Consider the following 9,229-nt stretch of genomic DNA (forward strand, 5'->3'; position numbering starts at 1 on the left):
GTGTATCATTACCTTCACAACATTAGGTGAGAACAGTTCTCCTCTGTGCTCAGACAGAAGAAGAAGTCTTTTTTCGGAGTGATTGACCCATTACTGCGTCGGACACCCACACACCATTTCACCACTGACAGTTGAACTGAGGAGAGGAGATGATGTACTGATGAACAGAACAGTACGCACACACACACACACACACACACACACACACGCACACACACAGACACACACACACACACACACACACACACACACACACACACACACACACACACACACACACACACACACACACACACACACACACACACAGACTCTCACAGTATACTGGAGCCCACAGACGGAGCTGTGTCCAAAGGTGGGCACTTGTACTCAGTACTATTGACAGAGATGTCTTCAATGTACCGACTGGATTCTTGTTCATGACCTCAGCACTTACTCTGATTCTCTTTCACCTGAGTGTCTTACTGACCATCATCTACTGATGCAAGTACACTGTGGAGCATAAAGTAAATCTGGGATACAGCAACGTGAACATTTTTCTAAAGATCTCCTATTGTGTTCCTCAGAAAATGTAACATTTTTCAAGTTTAAAAAAAAAATGACATAAGGGTGAATAAATGATGACAGAATATTTTGGAATAACTATCCCTTTAAGCCCAATAGCTACAGAGCAGTCACAGCTTAAATGTGCTTAAACAACACAGCTACTCTAAAATGGTTGGACTAGAGAACCAGAGGAATGTCCAATGCAAATAGCCAAATCTCTTAGTCCTCCACCAGAGGTTTGTCTAAACAAGAACAATCATATCTGTGAGATCTCTGGAACTATCACATTGTTCCTTCCCATATTTTTTTTTCTCATACTCTTTAAATAAGCAATATCTTCAAAACATCATCAAAGTGCAAAAAAAAAAAAGGCTCTCTCAACCTTTTTTGTTTTACCCTGATGATAATGCTAGTTGATTCTGATCTGAATAAATTATATGAGTCACTCACAGCCCATTGGTTGGATACAGCCAGCCAATGATCCAATGGCCTAAGGCTCTTTAATGCTAACTTATGAAAAATAATAAGCATAACTGTGGTTAACGATAACTGTGTCAATAGTTTATGTGCAAGATATTCAGTGTATCATATTACTGTTCAGGTTAGGTTTCACCTATTTAGTGAAACATTAACTCACCATCAGCGCTTATTTGAATAGGAATATAATGAGTTAATGGATGTCTATAATGTACTTATGTAATGACAAGTTACTGGGTTTCATTTGACTTTGCCAGAGGCCTAAAATAGGTAAATATTATGACTAAATATGTATTCTATGCATATGAAAGCGTGGATAACCATGTCAAGACACAATACAATAGCCCACTGTAGCGTATTATGGTGTGATTAGCTTTCACATAAACATCCACACTTGCACAAACACTTACACACAAACATAATCCCATCTCTTTTGCACACAGAGAGCTGTTTTTACATCCCAGGCAGGCTGAGATAAGGAAAAGCTCCTGCCGGACTCTTTCAGGTACACTGCAAATATGCAAACTGCTTGTGATGGTAGATATGGGCTGAAAGCAAAGCTTGCACTCACAGAGCACTATAATTAAAATGCTGTCATTAGGGATGGCTGATTAGTCATTTCTAATCACTCAAAGTGCTGGAACTCTTTCATTTTCCAAGACTTTAGGTCAGCATAAATGACTGAAGCATTTTTTTAAACTAACCTGGGGTCAGCTGAGACCTTGGATCTTTTTTTGTCTATGTATTTATGATTAGAATTTGTGCACTGAGCTGAGGTATGGAGGTTGAGTTGCAAAGATGACCATGTCTTTAATCCATTAAACAAACAGGACTTTTGCCTAATTTATTTTTAATTTATGCCTTGTCTTCTGTAAGAATGTAAAAAAAGGAAGAGAAAAATCCTGTAAACCCATTGACCTTTTCACTGCAGGGTTTCCTGAAGCGGAACATGGAATTGCCAGTGGGAGCAGAATGATGCCTGATGCTCTAAACAGGATGTACTGTGCCTCAGTTGACTCGGGGCAACAGAGTGTGCCTTCTTGACTGAGATGGCCTGTGAAGAATCATTGAGATGGATGAACGCAAATGGCCTCACAGTGTCAGACACGGAGGTTGAGAGGAACTGTGTCAGACTAAACCCTGTTTCTTAGTCGCTATTTCTCTGACCTACTTATGGCTCTGGATCGATACTCATAGTCCCTGTGGTGCTCCTGCAAAGGCCGTATAAGAAGCCCAGGCTGCTCTAAATGGCTGCTCTCATCGAATTACAGAGATGGACAATCCTGAGTGCTAAAGCAACCTACCAGAGAAAGAGAGAGAGAAATGTCAATTTTATAACCATACTGTCTACTCTGCTTGAAGAAGAAAAGAAGACATCATGTCCATTTGTTTGATTTAAAATGCATCACGATGATTTAGCACGCAGTGCTCCTGAACTTTGAAAGATTTGCACAGAAATGTCATATATGTATCACCTCATTTTCATTTTGAATAGAACACCCAAAAATAAGTGCATATAAACTTTTGCATACAGAGCTTCATAAGTGTCTGTCTGTCTGTCTATCCATTCTACATGGAAATGTATATATGATTAACAAATTATTTTCAAATTTGTTTACGACTATTAGCACATACATAAATATATGTTTTAATGTAAATATAAATGCATTGGACAAAAATATACTTGACATAAATAGACATTAATACATCTATAACACTAAATTATCAATTATTATTAATATTAATAATAATAATAAATCTATATATATAATCAATTAATCATACTTTAAATATAAATTTATTGGACAAAATTATTTGACATAAATATATATACATAATAAATAAATATACATATTGTTTTCCATTTAATTTTATGAAATTCATTTTACATTCATATAATTGTCATCAATATAATCACTGATCATATTAATTTAAACAATTATTAATATATAAATTATTAATAATTAGCTACAATTACAGAACATGATCAAGTTTACAACAAATTTTAATTGATTTTATCATGGTAAAATATACTACGGTTAAATGCAACTAAAGTGTTTCCAGCATCTTCGTAAGGGACACCTCCACTATATGTGGCAGAACAGCACCGGGTTAGATATATCTGTGAGAATGATAACCCAATCCAAAACCATTTGGCAAATGGTTAGTAAGCTTAATGAAAGAAACAAGGGCACTTTAAAGCACCAGAGCACTTAATTGAACCCTGGGCTGCCAGGTTTGCATGTATACGCTGTTAAGCTTGTTCATTATTTAGCACTGTCTGAGGGAGGGTGGGTAGGCACGATGACATATCTAGCACTCTGGAGAGATTTCGCTCCTTCTGATTTTATAGCTGGCTGGGCATGGTGGGCGGCTGTCACTGAGTGATGATGCGTAGGAGGCCCAGGGTCATGCTGCCACCAGAGGTTTAGTGACAACAAGTTAAATGAGCTACTTTTGACCTATTTCTCCTCCCCGTTAGCATAACAAGCTATAAATACCTGTGGCCCTCTTGATGTTTCACCACAGGAAAGATGGAGGAAGAAATACGTCTGGTACAGGTGCTGTAGGACAAACTGCTGAGTGAATCATGCATAGAGTATTGTGTGGAAAACTGTCAAATGTGATCAGCTTGTACAATTCACAGCTACATTTAACAGTTCTCAGTTCTTTTTATAATACTGCCATGTAATGTCCCAGAAAGTTCAAAACAAGATCTGTAGTTCTTATTTCTCTTTATGACAAGACACAAAACTGCATTTGTAAAGCAAGGAAAACTGTATTCTTCTCAAAGTTCAGAGCTCTAGAGGGTTTATCAAAGCCTTTAGGCTCTCACTGATGAGGCTTAAATATTTAAACACATTCTGCTCTCCAGCTCTCTCGCTTGTACCACATTTGTCTGCAATTATGTAATTCTGCCACAGCTTTCAAGTTCAGCTCAGTTTGATAACTTTCTCCATGATGGTTTGAGGGCACAAGTGCATACACAGACAGAAAGAGAGAAAAAGTTCCAATTTACTCAAACATTATTGCACAGACAAGCAGCATACTGTAGATAAATAAATAATGCCTCTCCGAAACATTCATATAAGACTTTCAAGGGATTGTTTACCAAAAAATAAAAAATAAAATCTGTCATCATTTACTTACTGTACCTTCATGTTGTTCCAACCCTGTATGACTTTCTTCTTCCAGTGAGAAATAAGAGATGTTAAGCAGAATGTTCATGCTGCTCTTTTCCATTAAAAAAAAAAAAAAAAAAAAAAAAAAAACAGTTTCAGAACAAAAAGCTATCATATGACTTCACAAGACTTGCAATCTAAACTTGTTTGAGTTACATTTATGGTACTTTTCTTGCCATTTTCGGAGCTTGACAGCAGCCCATACACATTTTAGAACAAAATGAAGGTGATTAAAACAATAAAATATAAATTGTAAAAGAATATTGCACTTGATGCCAAAGTGAAGAGAGGGAGAGAAGCTCTTTACAGAAATCAAATAAACTTTGAGTTATGCAATGACCCGAACCATACGCTACACTGCATCTATAGAATTCAAAGATCAAAAGCCATGAGAACAGGGTCTGTCTGACTTTCTCAATAGTGTACTGCATTTGTTTTCCTTGAGGACCTTGACTGGCTGTAGAAGCCAGAAATAGCTTTGAAGAGATCAAACAAAGCATATTCTGATGCCTACTATATCACCTAGATTCCTTACTATTCCAATTAAAATTAATTTGACTCCACTTCGGGCATTTAGCACAATTGCAATGCTCTCAAAAATTGCAACACTCTCAAAAATAAAGGTTCTTTATTGGCATTTGTGATTCCATGGAGAATCTTTAACATCCATGAAAGCTTTCCATTGCAAAAGGTTCTTTATATTGAAAAAAAGGTTCTTATGGTTATTAAAATAGTCTTCACATTAAGATAAAATGGTTCTTTTAAAGTGATAGTTCACCCAAAAATGAAAATTTCCCATGATTCACTCACCCTCAAGTCATCCTACGTTTATATGACAAAATCTCGACCTCCACTCACTGCCATTGTAAAGCTTGGAAGAGCCAGGACATTTTTTTTTTGGTAAGAATTAGAATAGGGAACACTTATTCACTATTAACTACGACTTTTACCTCAATAAATCCCTAATGCTGCTTATTAATAGTTAGTAAGGTAGTTGTTAAGTTTAGGTATTTGGTAGGATTAGGGATGTAGAATAAGGTCATGTAGAATAAGGCATTAATATGTGCTTAATTAGTACTAATAAATGGCTAATATTCTAGCAATATGCATGCTAATAAGCAACTAGTTAAGAGACCCTGAAATGAAGTGTTACACATGTTCTTTTTAAAATATAACTCTGATTGTATTCATCTGAAAGAAGAAAGTCGTATACACGTAGGATGACTTGAGGGTGATTTATTTATGTGATGGTTTTATTTTTTTTTTTGGGTGAACTATCCCTTTAAGAACTATTCACTGAAAGGTTCTTTGGGGAGCTCAAAATAGTTTTTTTGTTTTGTTTTTTGGCATTGGTACTAAACCACCCTTTTGAAACTTTTATTTTTAAGAGTGTTGTGCTGAATGTTAGCTTACTATCTGCTTTGATTCTTATTGCTGGAGGTCAGTATATGGGATTTTGAGTTTTATATTCGTGCTAGTTGAGAAACTTATTGCTATTTTTTCTGCCTCTGCAAGTCTAAACTTATGAACGGGACCCTACTCGCAAGCCTCATTTCCACTGATTTCAGTCTTGGTGTACTCAGAGCAGGCCGTCACCACTGAGTCCTGTGATCTCTTTCCAAACAACACCAGCTGGTAACACAGTGGATCAGAGCCGTTTGCATTTCAGAGTGGGATAGATGAGGGGGACTGGAGGGATGAACAAACATAATTTTTCTGCTAACTAATCGAATGATCCAGAGCAGTGTTCTGCATCACTCTGGTACCTGCTTTCTGTTCCACATCTAAAGGCATCAACTATAGTGCCAGCAAAGACTAAAATACATGCATTTCTTCTTTTCTCAAGGCACTGGCAGCATTGGTAGCAAGTTTCTCTGTGAGTACATGTTGCTCAGACACCATGATTCTAAAAAAATGTATAAGAAGGTCCCTGGTGAGTATAATGTGAATTTCGATAGGTTTGCAATATTATTTGAAGACATACAATGAAATAAATGAAATCTCTTCTGTGACATGTTTTACTCCAGTGAGTATTTCTCAGTGTTTTCTGGAAAAACAATGGACTCTTGGCTGCAGAAAAGCCTATTTAAGATTTCCACTGTTACTGTCCACAGTGCCCAGGTGAAAAAAGTACAGTATGACTCTGGTGACATCTTATTACTAATTCAGTGGAAACTTTGAGTATTAAACAATATAGCGCAAAGGTGATATATGGTCTGGCTAAACGAAAGCTTAGCAAGTCAGCTGAGAATCACACCTCTCCATGGCAATGACCCAGAGTGCCTGTTATGGTGTGAACAACTTTTCTCTCACGTGAGACATCTCAAGGAGCAGACAAACTCTTGTGTGATAAACATTAGTATCTTTAACCATTCTGATGTACCATATACATAAATGGCATGTTTTTTTTTCTGAACGTACCTGTTTAGTTCTCCAACACAGTCAGGACATGCCCATATGCTGTGTAATCCTGCCAGGCTGTTGATTGGCTCGGTTGTCCCTCAGAATGATGTAATGCTCAGGGGAAGGATGGCTAATGCTGCTCAAATAGGGCTCACTGAGACTGATTGGTTTGCAGTGAAAGGTCCCACTTGATTACCTTCAGTAAAAAGCATTAAAAATAAAATGAATGACCAATTCTTCTGGATAGTGGAAAAAATAAATACATAAATAAATAAAAATTATGTATATATAACCTATCTTTCCTGAGATAGATACAGGAACAGATAATTTTATATTGTAACCCATACAGATACATGGCTTCGTTCCATACCCCTGATGTTGATGACTAATAAAACACTCCACAACCCCAAAGTTTACATCAGAATGACTGTGTATAAACAAGACAGTATGGTCTGCCTTGTCTGTCAGATGCACTTTGTAATGAAGTATGGTAAGAGTTTAAAATTCATTTAGAATTAAAGTGATTCACCACTAAGAGAAGTTTTCAAACAAACAACTGCCCAATGGTATTACGCCCCGAGATGTTTTATTTGTGAAACAGAAATCAATAAAGCCTCTTAAGTTAATGTGCAATATTTCATTTCAGGAGCTGTCTATAGTTATAAGTTCAGGTCCATTAAGTTATAAAAGAACAATGGATTTATGCTGGAGTGTTGCTGGTGGGTCGAGGCTGTAGCTCAAACATTGGAGGGAATATCAAATAGTGCTCACAAATGGCTTATTTCTGGAAACATGCCCAGGCACTGCTCAATGGTCTAGACATACCTGAGTGACAACCTGCTGAAATAAAACTCTGACCCATTGTGTTTGCAGGGCCATAGCTTCAGTGGGGCGAGAGGTGGGAATGATTTTAGGGGCCTGCAAATCCACAAAAAAAAAAAATAATAAAAAAAAATGTATTTTTTTAGGAAGGTGAGGGCCAAAACATCAAAACGCCCTACACACACACACACACATTTTTTTAGGAAGGTGAGGGCCAATATATATATATATATATATATATATATATATATATATATATATATATATATATATATATATTTTTATAGTAAAAACTATAAAAAAAAATTTCAGGATTATTTGATTAATAGAAAGTTCAAAAGAACAGACAGAAATCCACAAAAAAAAAAATAATAATTTTTTTTTTATTTTTTTAGGATGGTGATGGAAAAATTGTAATGGTTTTTACAAAAATAAAAATATTAAGCAGCACAATGGTTTGCAACATTTATAATAAGTATATATATATAAGTGAATGCCATCACAGTAATAAATAAAATTGTTAAATATATTAAGTATTTTAAATTGTAATAATATTTTGAGATAGTTTTTACTGTATTTTTGATCAATGAAGTACAGCCTTGGTGAGAATAAGAGACTTCTTTCAAAAACAATAAAAAACTTTTACGACTATTAAATAATTAATTATATACATGGAAAATACATTTAAATGTTGAAATAGACCGTCCAACTCCAAAAATAAATTGTTTATCCAAAAATAAATTAGTTAAACAGCAACAAGGACAGTTACTTTGGCAATTTAAAAGTGATGTTATAAAATATAATTTACATCAAAAGCATTTTTTCCCCTTCTCATCATAATGTCAATTCAAGGGTGCCAGAATTCCCCCCACCTCACAGACTTCGTTGTGTGATAACTCAGACTTTTACAATGCAGTTCTTAAGTTTAAGATGCTAAATCCTAAATATAAACAGAATCAGCAGGCCTAAAAAAAAAAAAGTCTTTCAGTGAGGCCCAGCCAATCAATGCAGAGCTAGTGGGTGTTCGCACCTGCCTAATTAATTTCCACACCAAAGGTCCCCATTGTGTGTCTGCGCAAAGCCGGACTGACCTGATACAGCTGTCCTTGTCCATTAGAAATTGTGTTTCGCGGGACATATGGTAGGATGATGGGACGGGTGTACGTGAAGTTTGTGAAGATGGAGGTGCTGTTGACAGTCACTGTGGTGCGCTACCTGGCCCACTTCCACTCCATAAATTTAAATGAATGAATCGTGCTGGTGACATATGCTCCAGTGACTCTTCATGTGCCAGAAGCCTGCAGGTCCAGTACTCCTGTAGCCCAATAGTAATTCCACAATCTGTTCCTCTCCGGTCTCAGGAGGAAACCCCTCTAACCTCCCTCTGAAATAAAGCTGGTGTTAAGAGAAGATAAAGAAAGTGAAGACTTTATTAACTAATATATCTGAAATCATCCCATCTCTTTGGAATGGTCTGGCTTAAACAAGTGTCCATTTTTCAATACTTGTTTTTTGTATTAAAAATGTGTTTTTTTTTTTTTTTTTTTTTTTTTTTTTTTTTTATCACCATTCATTTGTATGTTTGTGCATTGCTTTTCTGTATGAAATATTTGTAACCAACATTACCTAATGGGACATTATTTTTGTGTGTTTGTTGTTTTTATACTTACTTTTTTTTACATTTACATTATGAATTAAAACATTTGTTATCTTAATTTTGATTGGTGGGAAAGAACTTTGTATAAAAAAACTAATAAATAATTTGTATAAATTACATAAATAAAAATAATATAAATTAT

At 35.7% G+C, this 9,229-nt stretch overlaps 1 long non-coding RNA gene across 1 annotated transcript; it reads right to left on the reverse strand.

Moving 5' to 3' along the window:
• Positions 1-3,070: 3,070 nt before the first annotated feature.
• LOC122149081 lies at positions 3,071-8,952 on the reverse strand. The gene is made up of 4 exons (XR_006162837.1): positions 8,522-8,952; positions 7,434-7,526; positions 6,627-6,804; positions 3,071-4,257 (listed from the first exon to the last, which is right to left on the reverse strand). It is a non-coding gene; the product is annotated as an uncharacterized LOC122149081 (long non-coding RNA).
• Positions 8,953-9,229: the final 277 nt, after the last annotated feature.

Source organism: Cyprinus carpio, chromosome A20 (genome assembly GCF_018340385.1).
Source record: "Cyprinus carpio isolate SPL01 chromosome A20, ASM1834038v1, whole genome shotgun sequence".
Classification (NCBI taxonomy): domain Eukaryota; kingdom Metazoa; phylum Chordata; class Actinopteri; order Cypriniformes; family Cyprinidae; genus Cyprinus; species Cyprinus carpio.